Source organism: Falco punctatus (genome assembly GCF_963210335.1).
Source record: "Falco punctatus genome assembly, chromosome: 10".
Taxonomy (NCBI): domain Eukaryota; kingdom Metazoa; phylum Chordata; class Aves; order Falconiformes; family Falconidae; genus Falco; species Falco punctatus.
This window is the reverse complement of record NC_137590.1, coordinates 33534921-33553927: the sequence shown is the minus strand read 5'-3', so window position 1 is coordinate 33553927 and position 19007 is coordinate 33534921. Positions and strand designations below refer to the sequence as shown.

Sequence of the window (19007 nt, the reverse complement as noted above, 5' to 3'; positions counted from 1 at the left end):
CCTGCTCCCACAGGGGAAGCGCTGCTGACCATGGCGGGTGGTGGCCTCTGGGGACAGGGCTGTTGCCCTGCCAGCGGCATTTCAGAACTCAGTGCTGCTCTGAGGGGTGAAGGGGCAGGAACTGCAGGGGTCACCACCACCTCAGGTGAAGCCGATTTGGGAGCCCTTGTGAGGGAAGACCCCAGGTGTCCTGGCTAGCCACAACCTGTTCCTGCCTCTGAGACACAGATGGCAAATCACTGCATCTCAAGCCGGTTTTTTGCCAGCTGTGGGGCACAAGAGGCTGCCTGTGCAGCTCTCGGTGACCTCAGCTTCACAAGCAGAGGTCCTCGCCAGAAGCACTTGGCCAAGCGGGCGCTGGGAAGCTGCCGCCTCAGCCTGCGGCACAGTGGGCAGCAGGCAGGAAGGGTTGCCAGGGCCGGGGCACAGCACCTCCCCTGCTTTCCACACACGTTTATACTGGTACACTGGGGTTAAAATATACTGCCAGTTCTTGGGTGGAGCTGGAAGTCCCACGGGAGTTGGAAAAAAAAGACAGGCCCTACTCATGGAGGGCAGGGGGGGATCGATCTTACGACCTCCCGCACATTGAGCGAGCGCGCTGCCGGATGAGCTGATTCCCCGCCACACCAGTGCCGCCCCCACACCCCCTCCGCGCGCGCCACCGACTTGTTGTCAGGCGGTTTGGCGCCCGTGTCCACCCTGGGGGGCGTGGCCCCGCGCCCTGACCAATGGTGAGGCGCAGGGGGTAAGGCTACGGGGAGATAGCCACCGCAGGCGCCCACCCCTCCCGCCGTGGCCTCCTGCCGGGTCTGCGCGCCTCAGCTCTGGATTGGACGGAAAGGGTTATTTTTAAAAGGAACCTGCTTTTTCTATTGAGCGAGGCAAACGCCTGTCAGGTTGACGTTTCGTTGTTGCTGAGTGGGGAAGGTGGGAAGCAAGATGCACCCGCCCCATGCGATGATTGGTCAAGAATATGCCTAGAGCCCTCCTCCATCCCCGCTCGACCCTGTTGCAGTGGCGTAGCGGGGTGACTGACACCCGCCAGAACGCCAGTGAGACGCCGCGCTCCGCACACCGCCCAATAGAAAAGGCGCAGCCGAGGAGGGGGGGGGGGGGTGCCGGGGCGGTATGATTGGCAGGCGGGGTGGAGGGAGAGGAGGGCTCGCAGGAGCTGATATGTCCGCCATCTTGGAGCGTCGGTGATGGTGGCAAGCGGTGGCTTTCCCGCCTGAGCGGAGGCAGCCTGGGGCCTGTGGTGGGGGGACGCGCTTCCCGAGGTATGGGCGGTATAATGGCGAGCTCTCCCTGCCGCCGCTCCCAGTGGACGGGCGCTCCGGCGGCGGCTCTTCCGCGGTGGCGCGGGACTGGCGCCTGCTCCCCTCGGCGCGGGGGGCTCCGGGCGCTCCTCACGCGCTGCCGGGCCGGAGCCTGGCGGGGCCGCTGGGGCCTGGCGCGTGCGGCGGGCGCCCCCGCGCCCCGCGGAGCCTGGCGCGCCCGGACCAGGCGCGGCGAGCCACGGCGCGGCCGCGGGGTGCCGCGGGCCTGGGCGCGGCGGGGAAGGCCCGGTCCGCCCGCCGCTTCTTTCTTCCCGTAGCCGTGACACCGGTTCCTTCAGCAGCCGACCCTGGGCTGCTCCATGGCGTCCGGGGCGCCTCATGCCGCGCGGGGGGGCCGGCCGGCCGTTCCTCGGGCGCGGAGCGCTGGCGGCCTGGTGCGGAGCGGGCCGGGGCGCGGCGGGGCGCGGTGGGCGGCGCATTGTTCCCGGCGGACCGGCGGGGCTCTGAGCGGGGTGAAGTGTTTTATCTAAACGGGGGACGCTGCCTGCCCGGCTCCTACCCCTGACAGCCGCTTGTGCTGTAACTTACAGAACTTTATTACTCTTCTAGCTTCACTCTTATTTCTCGGATAATAAAACAGATAAGCCTTGCTGATAGCTGATTTTGTTTTCCTACTTTAAAATTAGTGCCTCAGTGTTCCTGTGAGGACGCTGCCTTTTTTTGGTGTTTTGTGTTTTGTTTTTTTTTTTTTTTTTTCTTGGAGGGTGTAGGTGTAGTGCGTTGTTTTTGTGTTTTTTTGATGTTGTTTGTGTGGGTTTTTTTTTAATAAGGCAGCTTCTTTCACTTAGAATTTTTTAACAGTGTAGCAGTGTTTGGGTAAACTTTAACTGCTGTTAAATATACTTGGCAAAATCTGACTTTGAACCTGCCAGTTCTTCTGGGTTTGTTTTGCTTTAGTTGCTTAGAGCCTCTCAAAAGTGTAAGAGGGAATTAGTGTTACAGTCTTGTCTTGTACGATATAACTGCAATTGAGGCTAAAGATAATCTCTGTCAGGATAGATGTTATTTAAGTTAGAACAGTAGGATACTTTGAATAGGTGTGTTGCTATTTTAGAAAAGTGTTCTGAGTATAAGAGTACAGAAAACTTATGAATGGGTGGATAGCTCTAGGAACTGTTCCCTGTAACGTGGTGACAACTTAAAAATGAAACTTGTTACTGCTAGTGATGTTACTTAGGTTTCAAATCTCATTCAGTGGAAGGAGCCTAAACGTACAGTAGCAGTGTGATGTGTGTTGGGTTTGGTTTGGGGTTTGGTTTTGGTGGTTGGGTTTTTTTTGTATTTTAATTGATTAATATTAATCTGGCTTAAGAACTCCAGGTAGTCTATAAAGTAGCTTGTGAGCTGCACAAATACATGTGTGCTTTTTTCTTTTTTGCGTTCTGAAAGATGGAAAGTCTGCCCATTTCAGTGTTCCAAATAGATTACTGCAGTGTGTGTTTTCAGTATAACATACATTCTAGTAAGAGTCTGTGATTACTTAGTTCTGTGTTATTTATTTATGTTTTGAGCAGTGAGGTATGGACTAAGTGTAGCTTACAAGAGCCTTTATTATACAAATATAAAGGAATGCTACAGAATTATCTTTTAATATATAACTTGTTGACGAAACTTTACACAAATGCGGTATCCACTCTGCATGTTTATTTCTTGACAGTTTGTAGCTCTAAGTAATCACTTAAGTTCACTTTAGTTAAGTTTCCTACATCTGTGATACTGCTTGAACATAGGTGATACTTATTTTTCTATGTGAAAAGCAGAATGCATATTTAGTGTTGAGTTCTGCATTTTTTGAGTTACTGAAGGAACTTATCATCTAATAATACTGGAACATTTTGTTTTGGCCTGAACAGCCGAAGAGGTCTGTTTACAATGAACTTAAGGAAAACACTGAGCTAAAGTGAAAGCTGTAGTTCAGAAATTCAAGAAAAGCAGCCTGTTTAACAGGAATTTATAGCTTCTTTGCAACCAAGTTAGATTTATATCTGCTGTGACTGTAATATATTTGGATTCTTCTAAATATAAATCGATAGCCATTATTGCTCCCTTATGGAATTAAAGAGACTAAATAGTTTGTGTGTCTCTTCACAACACTGCCTGCAAACTGTTCACTCTGCTTCTGTTGACTTGTTGAAGTGAGAAAATGTGCCTGTTTCCTTGAGAACCCTTCTCTCTTGCACCTAACAGGTGATGCTATATAGCCTGTATACCCATCAGATCATTTTCTAAGAGTGAAATTCAAGTGAATTAATAGAATGGAATCTGAATGTAACAGTATTAAACCATGAAATTGTGTGTGTAGTTTTTAGTATAAGCAGATTGTTAGAGATTGAAGTCTATTGCTGTGGCTCAACAGCTTTGCTTCTCTACTCAGGTTAAGCTTGAAATGCATGTACTATGAAATGCTAAAGAGCTGGCTCAAAAGCAACCAGTATGGGATTGAAACAGTCAGGAGGGAGAAATGCTTTGAAGAACTGTCGGGTCCACTCTCCCTCCATTGATATCCTCTTTTTGTCCGAGTGCTCAAAAATCCTTGAAATACTTAACTCTGCAGTTGGTTAAGATCACTCTATATCAGTATATTGAAATAAGACTTTTTCTAGCTTCAGTGTTCCAGCATACTGTGCAATGCCTTTGTAAATCGGAGGCTTGCATATTCACTTCTCAGATATAGCTGGGTTAATTTATGGCCTTTGGAAGTTATGATGGAAACCATGGCTTTTTGGCTTGGGCGAAGAAGTACTAGTATGAGCATAGTGATCAGTTTTTGTAGTAAGGTAGGATCTGAAGTGTATATTGTCTGCCATCTGAATTTGGCTGTCATAGTAGCACCGTCATCTGTGACCCTTAAGATCACTGTGTAGCCTATGTTGTTTTGTATGCCAGGTTTAGGAATAGCATTTTATCTCAAAGTAGACACCACATCCAAATTCCAGAAGACCAGGTGCCTGATTGGATTATCCTAAGAGCAAGATGTGGAGCCATTGTTTTTGGCAAAACTTTCCACAATAATACAACAAGTAGAGATAAATGAGAATATCTTGCTTGTGTCCTTTGTCACGTTGGAGGAAGAGAGCAGAGAACTTGGGGAAACTAGTGATCACGTTTGATCCTAATATTGTCAGGGTGGGAAGAAAGACTGAAAGATCAATCAGAAAATACAGAGAGAATATGAACATAATGTTGAAGGCTTTGTATAGCATGGTTAACTGTTTTTGGTTGCTTAGTAGCATATCGTTTCTAAAACAGATGCTGGCACCCTGACATACCACAAAGTAAAACGTTTTTCTACTTTTGGATATTATATGCAGCTGTATAGCTAGTTTGGGATACTTCTTGGGAAATGGGGTAGACTGAATTGATAGGATTGGGAAGACATTTGGTATAAGCAACAGCTTGCTTGTTTATGGAACAGTTCTTCACACAATATTGGGGAAAAACCTGTTACTGTAAAATACAAGACGCTTCGTGACCTATGTTCATTTACTATCTTCAAACATACTTCTTGGCACTTGATGGGAGGGATATATGTGATTCGGAGTGGATGAATTCCTGACTAACCCTTTGACTGTTCTTTCTTCTCACTGTTACTCTGTACGGTCATCCCCTAATCCTGTTAAATGGGCGTATCTTTTTCTCCTCCATGGGACTTGAAAACTCAGAATGATCAGTGACGAGTTCTGTGCAATGTGTCGCATGCCACCAGTAGAAAAGAATACCAGAAGAACCTCAGCGTACTACTGCTGTAATACAATCTACTGAAGTGATACATGTTGTTAGGCATGTTGGCAAAGTGGTTAAGATCACCTAGGAAATTCGTAGTGAGGATTTGGTTAAAGATGCGAAGGTAGGCAGAACTGAGTAAAAGACGTGTATGTATGCACAAGCAGAAACTGCCCCATAGTGAGATTTGAGGGTTAGTTAGTTTTTCTTAAAGGAGGTTTTTGAGAACACTTCTATTTTATTGTGAATTATCCGATGCAAAGCATTATATACGGTCTTAAGATGCGCATCTGCAAGGAGATGGAGCATATGGCCCAGGGGGCACGTCCTGTGTCTGCTGGGTCCCCTGGAAAATAAGCACTGAAAGCCCCCTGGCCAGCTCTGTGCCAAAAGATACTTTTAAAAATGAAGAAAATTCTGAAGCCTTCTTATGATGATCAAGCAGGTCCTGAGTGAGGCTTGTGAAAGGGCCGTGTGATTCCCATTTGGTGACAAAACGTACTTGGACTGAGGATGGAAACTTCCAATTTTTTGTAGTAAAAACTAGTGACTTGTTTCTGAGATTGAGTATGTTGTAGAATATAACAGTTCCAGTACTGAAAGCATTCTTGTTGTTAGTTTGTATCAAGTGAATCCCAGGCTGCTTTTGTCCCTGCTAGCTAGTAGCACAGTCTGCACCTTCAATGACCATAGGCAGAATTTCTAACTGAATCTGAGTACGTAAAGTAAGATTCTATTGTGCAGACTAACTTCTGCTAGTAGCAGAGAGAAAGATGCTTTCTGCAAATGTAATGCTTTTCTAGAAGAGTGAAGAGTGAGACCCTAGTCCCCAGTTAGGTGATGCACATTCCTCACTTGTAGTGTCCTAATTCATAGATAAATCAAAGCAAGTTAATAACAATTTCAAGCAGTGCTTTATACAGTGGGTGTAGGAATGCTAGTACAGATGTGATTACATTTTTTTTTCTTCTTCATTTTCCTGTAACTGGTTTGAGTGACTGAGTTGGAGCATAAAGCAGGGAGGTAATAGACATTACTAAAGGCTTGGTTTGTGACAAAGTGGTATTACTTCAATGTTACTTGCATTGTGAAAGGAGTATCAGCCGCTGTCTCCACAGGGCAGACTTTTTTCATCTTTAGGAGTGGTTATATAGTTAGTGTTTCTCATAGCGTTGTATTTTTACTGTTTCTATTTGCTGTTATTTTGTGTAAGTGCAGTGGAAAAAGTCTTGTGGTTTTGTGTAGGGTTTCTTCAGTAGGGCAGAAATCATAGGTAAGGTCTTAATGAAAAAACTTTTCTGTGAAACACACTGTAGCTTTACCTTTAAAGCAGACATAGGGCTCTCTTCATGTTCTGTTCTTACTTACCATGTACTGCTTAGACCAGTCTCCAATCTAAAGAGTTCAACTAGAAATTTGCTGTCACCAAACATCTTGGAAAAAGGATGAGAGGTCTAGGGACAGCTAAAACAAAGCTGTAGTGGTGGCAGGAACAGACCCACTTCTGAGTGGGTGGGTTGCATCTACAGGAAACCACCTTCCATGTCATGTTGATACTGGTCAGCATGCATTCCAGATGGAAGGTCAGTGTGAAAAATGCAACAGCATAGGGGTTTTGTTCCCATCTTCCATGTTAGCATTTGTGCTCTTTCTGGCTCTTACAAGGTTTGTTATGGCTCATGGCAATTCTGAGGGCTAACAGCATTTTGGTGAATGTTTGGGGTCCTGTCCCCCCCACCTGTGAGTGACAGCTGTAGAAGTTAGACTGAACTGGCTGTGAAGTCAGTTCTTCCTTTTGGCTGTGACAAGCAAGCATTCATCAAAGGACCCTTCTATGTGTGTACTTGATGCAGATAATGGGCTCTTTGTTACAGTGACATGCTTACATTTAATGTAAAAATGTATTGTACACTGAAACTGTATTTAGATGAAATTTGTCTGATGGAGGAGATGGTAAAGATAACATTTGTGAGGTCTGCATTTCTTAATGGTCAACATAAAAAACTTAGATGTGTCTGTTCATGCTGCTTGCCTTTCTTGTAGTGATTAGTGTGCTGATTTTGTTTTAACAAGTGGTGTTTCAAAAAGGGGAATGGAGGAAGATTTAAAGGCAATGCAGATAGAAATCCAGTAGTTGATGAAAGGTGGTGTAAGATCACTGCACAGCTTGTTGAGATCTGCAGGTTATAATTGCTGTCGTGGCTGTGAGTTGATAATAGCATTTGGTGCTTAATTTTAATTAACTGTTAGATACTTACAAAACTTCACAATTCCGTCTGACATGACTGAGTCCTTCCTGTTGCTTTACTAGTGGTGTTACTGGATGCCCTTTCCTCATTTAAAAGTGATCTACTTTGCCATCAGGTCATGAAGCTGTGTCTGCAATTCTGTAGCTTTATTGTTTTTGTTTTTTTTTTTTTGGGGGGGGGGGGGGCTAAGACTCTCTTCTAGAGTCACTTATAATCCAAAAGCATAAAAAAATTTGCTGTGAAGACCAGTAATGTGTGATTGGGGACTGAACTTGCAACTTTGTCTCAACCCATTATAAGTGTTTGATTGCTTTTATTTCTCAGTAGCTGTGCCAGGTATGGTTGTCTTAATGATTTCAGTCATAGATGGGCACACTGGTGTGGTTTTTTTTTTTCTGTGGCTGGCTGTTCTAGTATGCTCTCCTGCTGTATTTCAGTATTCTTTATTTGTTTTGAGAGCCAAAAAAACCCTAAATGAACCTTGCCATGGCTGCAGTGTACCAGCCACACTTGGATTGGATAGTCTGCTTCAAAAATGCAATTTATAAATACAAATTAGTCCCTAACTCTCCAGTTGCTGAATAGTTGCCCGGATTTGAGTTGAAAAGATAGGTGGGCTTTATTTGTCTGCCTTCAATATCCTGAATCTCTTACATATATGTGTGTCTGTGAAAAAAGATTCAAAGTCTGAAAAAACCCACAGGTTGTTTGGTACCTTTTGTAATATAGGAAACACCTGTTGGATGTCTTGTCTTTTTTCATTATAGGAAACTGGCTTCCTTTTAGGGCATAACAGAAAGCAATGATGTTAATGCTTATAGAGTAGGTTTTTTAAATTTGCTGGTCCAATCCTTCTCTTATTTGGACATGGGAGTTCTGAAGTTTTGCTTGCATTCCTCAGAAGGATATGCTAGCCATAAAGCTGAAGACAAGAATGCAGTGGGGTTGCTTTTTTCCCTCCCATGTTGAAATCGTAGCCCCATGCAGTAAAGAACAACATTATTAATTAATAAAATAGAAACTTTTTAGCTACGATACTGGTCTCATCCGTATCAGAGGGAGGGATTACAGATCATCTCAGTGTCTATAATTTTTTTAAATTTATTGGAGACTGTAAAGATTATATGTGAACGTTAAGGTCTTCTCCGGAAATGTGAGTTGGTAACTCTGATATTACATAGTGGAAATACTAAGCAGAGGAATGAAAGTAGAAATGATAAATGTGTTTGACTGCTAAATGGATTCTTTTTTTAGAGAGAGAAAATGATCTCAAATTTTTTATTATAGAAAAAACTGCAAGCAGCAGACAGTGAATGCATCCCCCTCCAAACTAAAAGCAAACTGGCAGTTGAAAATAAAGAAGGGAAAGTAGGAGAAGGAAAGAGATCAAGCTATTTTTTTTTTAATGGCAATTAAACCACCTGTGAAGTTTTGTTTCTAGACTTTCAAGCATTTCAAACTAATTTAATTTCTATGCCACTTGCCACAGCAGTGGCTTGACTCTGTGAGCTGATAATAAGACTTGACAAAATTTGTGTGGAATCCTTAATATTACTTAAAAGGATAGAAGACTTTTAGTAAGCTGATCTCTACATGTCTGCTCTGCAGGGTATTGCTGTTTAGGGCTATATCATGTAAATGCTGTTAGAAATACTTCATAATTTTAAGTTCTGAGCTAGCATTTTAAATTACTTGCTTTCTTTGAAACTTTACTCTTCAGATCCCTTGAGTAAACATACAGCACAGAAGTATCAATGTAGTTTTAGTAACTAAGTATCAGTGCAGTTTTGGTAACCATTTGTCTTGCATTTGGAATAATTATAACATTATTACTTTAGCAGTTCCTAGTTAGTAAAGTAAAACTTCTTGGTGGGAGTTCAGACCCCTTGCAGTGGGAGAAAACTGTTGGCAGATGTATTGATAGCTGGAGAAGAGACTTGTAGGAAGGAATGGATGCTAGAAGTATTTTGGTGTATTACTGTGATGTAGCCCTGTCTTGAAAGGGCGTGAAGAAATTGAGAGAGGAAGCATAGCCGGTTGAAATAATGGCTATTCCAAAATGATATTGGCATGTTGTTTGGCTTTTTAAAACTCTGTTTGCATGTGTATATTGGTGCGCTTACAATATTGCACAGCTGATGATCACTTCAGTGTAAAGACTTAGAATATGAAAGTAATCTCCCTTTGAAAACAGCATTTCTTAAGAAAACTACTGAATCTTTGAGGTGGATTTGCCCAGTAGTTTGTCACTTGGAACTATGATAGTTTTGGAAGAGGCTGTATAACAAATGTACTCCTTTTCTGATACTCCAGAGAGAAGCATTGAAGTAAACTTGAAAAAGATTATTTTGAAGATTACAGAGAAAACAGAGTAGGTTTGACATTTCCATATAAAACTTTGGCTTTTCCTTCATAAGTAGGGCACATGTTGCATTTGGAAGAAGGCGGCTTACTCTGTAGGCAGTCTTGATTTTTCTAGTGTTGTCCATCAAAATAGAAGAGTTCCGTGGTGTAGGCATATTTCTGTTCAGTGGAGGCACCACAGGCAGCTCTGCCTTAAAAACACAGTATAACTGCAATATGCATGGCTTGTAAAAGTACGACATAGCAAAACTGATTACAGGCATGACTTGCTCCATAACATACATTGCCTGGGGCATGGGGGAAGGAGGAAGAAAGATAATATTAACTTAATAGTCACTTCAGACTTTACCTGCAAAATGCCTTCTCAGTAATCTTTCATTATTTTGCTGGGTTTCTAATTTCTCTTCCAGAACTTTTTTTGCACATAACCAAATTAAGATTTATAGTCATTTATTAAACTTATGTAGGTGAGACTTGGGTGAAATCTTCTCATTTAAAGCAATTTTTTCTTAGTTTTATAAGCAGAGTCCCTCAGAAAAGCTGGTCATTCCTCTATCTGTATTTTCACTATGTAATGCTAAGGTGCTCAGTGTTTAAATAATATGGGGCAGGGGGCTTTCTAGCACTTGATTACCAAAAACGGTGGGGAAATGCTTGTGGAGGATACTGAATCTCTATTCAGTTGTCTTAACCCTTGATAAGGTAACCCAACTGTTTGGCATTCAGTTCTTAATTGACATTCCGTATGTATTAAAATATTGTTCTCTTTTAATTACTTAAGTTCATCCTCAGGATATCTGCAGAGATGGGGAAAAGTTGTATAGGTTATTGTCCCAATGTTCTGTGAAGGAAAGGAGGGCTCAACTAAAGCCATAGCATCACCACTAAACTAGGGAAGATTCCAGATGGCACTAAAGCATTTGTCTAAATGCAGATACCAACATTTATGGTATAATAAGTATGGTAAAGTGGCATAATTTCCCTTGTGTCCAGGTGCTGCTGCTGTGTTTTATTTCTCTTGCTTGACATTGGAATAACTTTCCTACTTTTGTGCTAGGGCTTGCACTGATAAATGTGAAAATTAAGGGAATGTAGAAGTAAGTAGAGATGGGGTTTATGCTTTGTAGCAACTGAAGTCAGATTAATTATTTTTCCCCAAGAGTAAATCAAAATAAAAGATGAATTTTAACCTGCTTAAAGATTAAAATAAGAAATACCTTCATTTTTTTCTTTTTGTGCTGGCAAGCCTGCACACTCTTCGAAGAGTGTTAGGGATTCCAACTTCTAGTTTGAAACACAAAATGTGTTTGTGATACTGTCATGTTAGGGGAGTATTTGTCTGTGTATGCATGCAGGGTGGGTCGATCAGTTCTGTCAGTTTTTGCAGGATATGGTAGCAGAGAAATCATGGGTAGTATATTTAGTGTCTCAGTTCTTGATATCCTAATTAAAAGAGCAGTCTTGCCTGACATCTTGAAAATGTGCAGCTGTCAAAACTTATTTTAATTGTTCTGTAAACCTGAGTACGAAGAAAAGCAGGAAGATAATCTTGCCCACAGCCTTTAACCAGTGAAGTTCAGGTAACCCTCAATGAAGATGCAGGTTACCTGAATAAAAGGACCAGGGAACCTCTAATGAAAGTGAAGAGTCAAGCAAGAAGTGACCAACAGCTTTGAATTTAATTTTGGAGTTGCTATCTTAACACAAGTGGCCACTCTAATTCTGGCAGCAGCTATAGCTGAGTGGAGCTTCAGGAGGCAAAACATTGGCAGGCTCCTAGGGGCTGCTGGCTTCTGTTTCTGAACTGCTAATGTTCTTAAGTACCTCTCTTAACAAGACTAAGATTTTTGCATACAAAAGAAAGCTCATGACAGACATGAATGTACTGTCTATACAGAAAGAACACTCTGGTGTCCTGGTTAGAGGTTGCCAAAGTAAGCAGCTTTCTCCTACCTCCATATATTTTCATGCACATCAAAATTTGATATACAACCAACTTCCAAGGTCTAACCAGCTAGGTAAAAAGGAGGATGAACTTGTTCAGCTGAACAGTTAAAGGCTCATCAGAGAAAATGGATATGTTTACATGATAACTACAGTGCCTTTCTAGAAATGTCCAAGCCAGTTATGCCTATATGGTTTTGTTTAGTGTGCCATGCCAAGTAGAGATTTGCATTCAAAATCTGTGTGGCCGGTTGGCTTGCTGTTGTACTCAGGTTAATTAAGGGAAGTGAGAGACTGGGGCAGAGTAGCTGTGAACAGCAAAGTGTCAGATACAGCTGTGTTGCCTTCTAGTAGCACTGCTTCTGGTATGACCTTAGAGAACTCTATCATGCTATTGCCAAATACTGGTAGGCGTGTTAAAATGGTAGTCTTCTCACCTCTTGCCTGCTATTTTTCACTAGTGTCCAGTCTAGGTGGGCAGAGTGGGGCAGGTTGAGAGAAATGCTAAAAATTAAAGCTGTGGTTCAAGTCGTGCAAAGCACCAGTGCAGCCATGGTAACTATATCTCTGATCTGATGGTAGCGTCTTGAAAAAAAAATACTCAAACCCACACACTTTTTGAGAGTACTAACTGGAACAGAAGAGAATATAAATGCTTAAGAAAAAGAAACCCCTGCTAAAATTCATACATCTAACCTTAAAGCTGTCATGTTAAGTTCAACTAGTTTTTCCTTAAATGTTCGGACACAAAAAGAAAACTGTACTGCTGAAGCAGTCAGCATTGCTGATTTATAAATTTCCAGAGCAGTAGTACAGGAATTCAGGACTCATTTACACTTGCAGATTATCAGGTGGTTGAGCCGATTGTGGAATTGTCCAAATTCATCTTGTCTTGTTATTTATCATCAGATTCAGTAGAACTTTTACTCTGCATTTAGGCTTAAGGTGATGTGATTTGGGGCAAAGATGGAAGAGACAGATTCTGGTTGCCCTGTCCTTCTTGGTATATTCCCTCGTCCTTGGCCATGCTGGCTGTGGTGATTGGCAGACCCTTTGAACTGCTTCAGCATGGGGACTTGGCAGAAACTCCTTCCCCTCGTCCACCAACTGCATGTCACTTCAAGTACATTTGTCACTAGGAAATGACTTGGCAGAAGTTTGACCAGTGTCAGGGAGCCAACAGAGGGAGACTGCACAGCAAGGGGTAGTGCAGAGCTGCTTTGCTTATAGCCTCCTGTAGCACTCCTCTGTCAGACTGGATGGCATTTCAATCCTGGTTCTCATTCTGAGCGTGGATGGTGCTGTTTCAGGATACAAATGTGCCCTCTAAGCAAGGTGTTTGGAACAGATAGCCAGAGCATTCAGAGTTCAAGTCTTAGCGTAAGTGAGCCACTTCTACAGTGTGTAAAAGTCGACTTGGTTGTCACACGGATTTTATAATAAAATTCACTAGTTCACAAATTAGAATCCTGGACTGGATCTAGATCAGATGCATGGTTTTCTCTGCCCTTCAGCTGTCTCCACCCTACCAAATTAGTGGTGGTAGACAACATTTTAAGGCCAAGTTTCTTTTCTTTGAAGACCATCTCTTCAAGGGGTTGCTTAAATAAAAGTTTTTGGGAAGAGATGTTCCTCATTAACTTCTGTAGTTAAGCCCAGAGTGTTCTAAGAACATGTTATTATTTCTGTCTTTCCTAGACATTTGGAGAGGTGCAGTAAGGACCAGTGATGAATCTTAAATGATCATTTCAGTGCTCTGCCTTGAGCCTTAACATTAAATGGTTATGTATTGCTAGACTGTAACTTCACTGGGGACTCTTTCTGGGCCATTAAGCCAGTAGAAAAAAAAAGTGCGCTTTTTTTTTTTTTTTTTTTTTTTTTTTACTTAAGCACAGTGTTGTATAAAAACACTTGTGCTTGTTTTGAGTACAGCATGGCCCAAAGAGGGAATAGAAGTAAACCATGTAGTGGCTTATATTTTCCATTATTAATTGCAGTCCAGACACCTTTATTGCCCCTGAAGAGATGCTAGTGTTTTGCTAGTGGCTTTGTCAAACTGATTGCCCCCATGGTGGGGGTGTGTGGGCTACAAAGTGAAACTGGAATTTTTTCATGGAGGCTTTTTACATTGAAAAAAAAACCCTCATCTTGTGTAGCAGCTTTATTTCAGTTACATTAGTTCATAAACTTACTGTTTTGAATGCATTGAATGAATTACTGTATGAGCAGCACTATTCAGTAGCTTGTAGCTCTTGTACTTTTTTACCAGGATGCACAAATGTTGCATTGGTTTCTAAAAGGAGAGACACCTGTTTAGTTTCAGTGTTTAGGCCGGCCGATAGTGATGCATGGGAATGGTTTTAAAGCAGATGTGTCCCAGTCCATGCAGCATTAATAAAATTTGTTTAGTCCTGTTTATGGCAGCTGATCACATAGTGGTTAACTTCTCTATTAAAAAGAAGTGTGAATGAAGTTCATCAGGTAATACTTTAGAACCAGGTTTACCATGCTGTTGCACATCATGTGAAGATGGGTGCTGTGCTGGATAGTTGTGCCTTGCTTTATTTTTCTGGTATATTGGATAAACATGTGAGCATGGATATGTTCTAGTGATGATGAGCTATCAGTTTTATATTTGAATGTAATATGTGTACATGACAATACTTCCATTCTGCCTGGTCCCACTTTTCCTTGACAGGAGTACCATGTTGATGTGGCTGATCTGTTGCTGGATATAAGCCATCCCTGGATGTAGGAAAGCCAGATTTAAATAGACTTGAACGTCATCCAGTCAGTTAATTCTTTTTCTTATTATTTTAAGGAAAGAACTCCTGTTGGTCTTTTTTTCTGTGTTTTTTTTTTTTTTCCCTCCATTATCCATCCATACTGCAGTCCCTTTCAGTACCTCATCTGTGCTGCAGAGAGGAACAGTCTGACCCAATATACCATCTGTACCACTGAGTGGAAGTCATTCTTCTTCTAGATTCTGAGGTAGACTGAAAAAGTCCTGATTGACCAGAGCAGGCTTCTGGTGGAACAGCCTTCCCAGGGTATGCTGTAATACTTGCTCTGTCAGTGTCTTGTTAATTTTGATTACACTGTAGTGTGTTTATTATCCTACTGTATTGAATTCAGAAGCTGGCTGTTCTGGTGCTAAACAATGGGATTTAGACACTGAAGTTTTCTTTTCAAAAAGAAAGGAATAGAAATGTCAGAAAGACATCCTTGTAAGGGGATGAATAATAGTGGCTTTCATTTGGGCAGTTTAACTGGCAATCAAAATATCTATGAACAGTATCTTTAAGAATTTGTAAACTCTTCTGAAAGTGCATTAAGCGAAGCAGGCTTCCTGTTTTGCTTCCGCATGACATCATTGAGGAAGTAATGTTCTCTCCCTTCTTGGAGCAATATTTCTGAACGTAGGTGTGCATTTGAAATGCAGAAATGATAACCGATGAAACTTCAGTAAACTAAACGAAGTCCAGGTCGAGTACACTTGTTTACTTTTTCAGCTCTAGTTAGTCACTTGACTCACAAAGGGTTGACACATCTACCAGACATGCAGACCTGAAGGTCTATGGATGAAAACACATATGACCTTCGAAAGTATTACGGCCAATCAATGTATTACATTGACCTTCAGTTCACGTATATGTTGGTTATTAAAATAGCCTTAGAGAAAGTTGTATTTAGTGTTTGTGTGCATTAAGGCTTGAAGCCTTTGTGCCGTTGTGAGTAAAACGCAGATGTGGTGGCTTTTGGTTCTAGAACTGTTGGAGATAACATGATATTTCAAGCCACAAAAGTTACAAGCCCTAAGAAAGCTAAGAAGCAATCACTCAATGAAAGTGTTTTTTAACTAGAATGCCAGAGTTTCTTTTCATCTGAGAGGTATTTATTTGTAGTATATATCTTTAGGTTGACAGAGGCATTAGGTTATCTGCAAAGATCAAGAAACAGCATTGAAGACACAGCTTATCTTTAACATGGAAGGTGTAAAGTTAAATTGTTCTTCTCTTTAGCAGAATACTTGAAATGCATTTGAGGTGCATGATTTGGCAGGTTTTTTTAGCTGACAATATGTTTGTGACATACTGATAGCAGAGCTTTTCAGCCAAATACTAGGTAGTCACTGTCATGAGTTAGCATACTACTGTATTTGCAACCCTTCTTAGTTGCTAGTACTTCTACTTTTTTTTTTTCCATGAACAATATTACCCATGTTTCCAAATGAAACAAAAGTCTGTTCTTGCTTGAAATCTGTGTTAAAAAGCAAACTAAAAAAGCCCTTTAACTGATGGAAAGGGAAGGTGAATTTTTTGTATTGGAAATTCATCTTAGAACTACCAGAAACAGCTACATCAGAAAGAAGCATCAATTGATAGGATGCTTTTTTCTTGCCTGTTAGGTGTTGACCAAAGCACAGGCAGGTAAGTGTCACTTGGAAGTCAGTTATAGATACCTCATTAAACTCTTTAATGTTTCTTTGGTTTACATTGAAACAATTACACTGTTGAAAGCAGAGGTTGTCTTAGCCATGAAATTTAGGTGATAGAATACAGTCTTAAAACAGCTGGTTGCTTTGTAAGTCTGTATGTGGACTGTGTCATTTTTTTCAAGTTAAACTGATTTCAGATTGAAACTGGCTGAATTGTTCATACAGACTTATGCCAAAATAACTGGCATTCTTAATGCTGTACATTTATTTCTGTGCAGGTTTGTGGATAAATCAGGTGTTAATACAATGAGAATAATTATGAGGATAGAAAAAGACTGCTGCAGAAAACTAGTAATGGATATTTCAGGTCTTCTGGATCTGAAGGTGTTACTTCATATGACATTGCTAATAGTTTGTAAAAAAGAAGTCTGCATTTGTATTAAGTTCCACAGTCAAGTGCAGATTCTAAAGTCAGTTTTATTTCAGCGAGGCAAAGAAATTTCTTCCTTTATCTCCCAAAAGTAAAGGGGGGTGTTTGTTTAAAGTTGGTTTAAAAGTCTTTCAGATGACAAGCTGCTTTTGAATTTATTCTCAAGAGTATGCTGCACCCAGCAGACACTTTTCTTCCTAGCATGTTGTTTCCTTCTTCAGTTCGTATGTCTTATTCCTTGCAAAGCAATGCTTAGTATTTGTGCAGTTATTATAAATAGTTTAGCTATTTAGTAGAACGTGTTACCAGTATTAAATTATAAAATGTTTTTTTTGTCGTTGTAGGAAGAAATCTGCTTCATCTAATTCAATCCTAATTCAGTCCTGCTAATCTGCTAATACTGTAGATTGAAAGATTTTTTTGCTGTTGCCAGGATACCCTGTAATGGGCAAGAAGCCTGAGAAAATACAAATCGTTCTGTTTTTTTAACTTTTAAAAAATTTTTGTTTAACAGGTAAGAAACTATTAAACTTCACCTACAGCAGTAGTTTTAGCTTCTGCATCTATAAAGCCTTATCTTAAGTGGTTCCTGAATGTTTTAAGTTTTTCATGTCCCTGATGTCCACTAAAGACTTATTTACCTGATTTCTGTAGGTTCAGATTTACCACCTTCTAAGCTGCTTTTCCTTCTGCAGTTCAGACTTTGTGTGGCCATTTCTTCCCTTCTCTTGCGGCTTTTTTCTGACTGCTTTCTAGCTGGCTGTTTCTGTCTTTTAACCTACCCTGCTGTTGCACTATCTTCTTTCTTTGCCCCACTTTGTTCTTACAATGAGAATCAAGGGTCATCTAGACACACTGTTGTGGTTATTCTATTTGTTTTACAGGGAGCATGTTTTAAAGTGTTTTGGTTTTGTGCCAGGAGGTGTATCTGCTGCCCAGCCTCCAATTCTTTGGAAGAGTTTCAAAGCAAATGTGTTCATGAACTGACATATATTAGGTATGAATGATGTTTAGCATTATAGGTTATTACATTGAAATATGGTAATACTGCCTTCTGCAACTGAATCTTTGATACTAAACTGCATGCTTCCGTTTAAAATTCTCTTCTGGGTAGCTATGCATTGTTTACCTAAATTTTTTGTATTATTATGGAACAGTCTGCTTTTCTCAGTACATGGGTATCTTCTTTTCTGTTTTGAAGATAACTGAGAGAACTTAAAATATGAAGAATCTGTAAGAATTCTGTGACCAATTAATATTTTAATTGTCTAAATGTAAATCCACTTTAACAGCCAAACTAGAAAAGGATTTATCTTTCCTACTTGAGCGGGGGAGATGAATGTCTAACTGCTAATTATTGTAGGTACTAGAGTTGTGTATTTATTAATACTTACTAACCTGTGGGTTGAGATAGAGTTTAGGAATTTACAAGGATACACCTGTTGCTTGGTATAAAATTGCTCTTGTAACTTCATTGCAAACTAGATTTCAGCTGTTTTTTGTATGTTTGCTGGATGGTTATGACCTTGAATTTTGAGGGATTGGTGTCTTTCAGTAAACACTAATTAGTTTTGACTTGCGTACTTCAGTGTGTCAAAGCAATTGATCATTGGGGCATTCACTCATAATGAAGGGGGATTATATGTGCACATGATGGATATAATCTATATAATGTAAAAAAAGATGTATTTATAGTTCTGATACAGGTAAAAGTGCAGCTAGTGTGTATAAATAAGGGAAGCTAGTGTGATAAGTAAAGGTCAAAGTGGTTTCACTTCTGTCTCAGTTGTGAGCTGTTCTGCAACCTGCTTCTTCCCTTGCCAGATAGGGGAATGGAAGTCCCTATTTATTAGATAATTTGCTGCATTAGGAGGAGGTGGCAGTAGCTGTTAGAGGATGTTATGGAAACTCCTGTGTCCTCATACAGTTTTCTGACACCTTTCTCTCCCAGTCAGGAAAGGACTGCTACCTGGGGTCTTCTGCTTGCATTTCACTGGGGTATGTAGTTGCCCTCTGAAAGTATAGTAGTTAGCTGAGGTGAGGAGCTATGTGCCGTAAATGAGTGTAACGGCTGGAAGGAATTGTATCTGTAGTACAAGCTTAAATTGTACAATAGGCCGTGAACATGCTGAATTGTTTGTCTTGTATTCCAAAACATTTGGTTACCCAGGAATTCTTGGCATTTGGGAGAAGGTGCAGTGTTTTGGTTTTTTGGTATGTAAGTGAAATTTTACCTGCAGATAGTTCAAAACACTGAAATGTTGCTTAGCTTAATTATGAGGAGTGCTCCCCCACAGTTCCTGAATCTTACAAATTAATGATAATAAGCATCCAGATGCCCTGCTGGCGGAGAAGGAAGGTGAGGATAGCCTGTGCAAGGTTTCCCAGCACTCTGTGAAAGAGTTGGTTGGATTTGTTTCCCTTCCAGTATCTTTTCCAGTTTGCTGTGTCCTCTTGTAAATGGAATAGGACTGTGCGCAGTATTTGAAATATGGGTGCAATATGTATTGAATTGTTGA

The 19007-nt window shown here is 41.0% G+C and overlaps 1 protein-coding gene across 9 annotated transcripts in view; it reads left to right on the top strand.

The window, feature by feature from the left end:
- The first annotated feature begins 1150 nt into the window (after window positions 1-1150).
- PPP6R3 (protein phosphatase 6 regulatory subunit 3) overlaps window positions 1151-19007 on the top strand; it is a 64085-nt gene continuing 46228 nt past the window's right edge. For 3 of the 9 annotated variants that reach the window (XM_080405508.1, XM_080405511.1, XM_080405505.1), the window contains exons 1-3: window positions 1154-1280; window positions 16833-17002; window positions 17373-17485. The gene's annotated coding sequence lies outside the window, so the exon portion shown is untranslated. Of the gene's footprint in view, window positions 1281-16832; window positions 17003-17372; window positions 17486-19007 lie in introns of all 9 variants that reach the window. The other 6 variants (XM_080405507.1, XM_080405512.1, XM_080405509.1 and 3 more) reach the window with 4 other exon arrangements.